Source organism: Limulus polyphemus, unplaced genomic scaffold (genome assembly GCF_000517525.1).
Source record: "Limulus polyphemus unplaced genomic scaffold, Limulus_polyphemus-2.1.2 Scaffold1128, whole genome shotgun sequence".
Lineage (NCBI taxonomy): Eukaryota > Metazoa > Arthropoda > Merostomata > Xiphosura > Limulidae > Limulus > Limulus polyphemus.
In genome coordinates, this window is record NW_013666738.1 from 171,518 (window position 1) to 173,129 (window position 1,612).

A 1,612-nucleotide genomic window follows, 5' to 3' on the forward strand; every position below is an offset into this window, starting at 1 on the left:
GAAAGCCATCCTGAACAGTTTCCAAAACCTTTCTCCCTCATGGTTTGACTCTATATGCCTGAAATTAATATCGCCTATAATTATGACTTCATTAACAGATGAAATCTTAATCTCACTATAAAGTTTCTTACTAATTTCATCAGTATCGTCTGGTGGTCTGTAACAAATCCCCACTAAAAGCATTTTCCCTTTATATCCACAAACAGAAACCCTAATGTATTCAATCTCCTTGCTATTATCTTTGATATCTTCAACTTCAACAGGATGTAACTAAAATTTAAATATAAAGCCACTCCTTCCCCCTCTTTAATACTCTTTCATAATTAAATAGCCTGAAACCCTGTATTTCAAAGAAATTTCTGTCATCAAATTCATCTACGTTTAACCATGTTTCAGTTATTCCAATTATATCAAAATCCTTCATTCCTACCAGTGCTCTAAAGTAGTCTGTTTTATTTCTCATACTTCTAGCATTACAATAGTAACAATTAAGCCTATCCCTATAACTACTTCTATACTAATTTTCATATGCTAAACTTTTCTTTGTCTCTCATACTTTTTGGATTTAATTCTTCCTAGCCCTAGTTTAAAATTTATCTTACAGCTGAGTTAATAGCCTCAGCAAACAAGCTAACCCTACCCTATTTAATGCAAACCATCCATTCCAAAAAGCTCACTTCTTTCACTGAAATGATCCCACAAATCCAACCAGCCAATCTACCCATCCTTACTTACTAACCAAAGCCTAGCATTTAGCCCTATTGACCTACTTATAACTCAACCCCACAGTTAATTCTGGCAGTATCCCTGACAAAATTAAGTTATGGCCTTTTTCTTTAAATGCCTTTATCAACCCCTTGTACTTATTAATTGGCTACTATGACCTACCTTTCCCTACATCATTAACCCATATATGCACCACAAAAACTGCATCTCTGCTAGCCCCCTTTATTATATCTCCTGCTCTGTCAACTATATTTTCCACCTGTGCCCTTGGGTAGCATAATCTGATTCTTTTCTCCCTATTTAACCCACAGACTATTCTATCTACATGCCTTGTAAAGGAATCACCTATAACTATAACGTCCTTATCATCCACATCCTTTTGTTTTCCTTTCCTCCAATAGTTCCTCATCTGCAGAAACTAAGGGCTGAAATTTGTTGCTCAACAGAATAGGCTCATTATAACAAAATTCACTACTATTTACTTTAATAATATTCTTTGTAGCTTCCTGAAAGTCATTTTTAGCTGATGTATCCCTTGCATGTAAAACCTTAAGCTCCTCCCGAAATCTTGCAGACATTTTCTGCAGTCTACACTTCTCTTTATCTATTACTTCTACTTTAATTATGATTGTCTCCAACTAACAAACTCTACATAAAAATTGAACATCTTCATTTGGTGTATCTGGATTTTCAGAAATCTTTTGATAAGGTGCCACATAAAGGGCTTGTAAAAAAATTATCTCTGTAGATGTGGGAAAAAAGTTAGCAAATTGGAAAGAAGAGTGGCTGGATGAAAGAAAGCAGAGGGTTGTTACAAATGGAGTTCAGTCAAGTTGGATTAATGTCACAAGTGGGGTACCCCAGAGCTCAGTCTTAGGACCTTTGG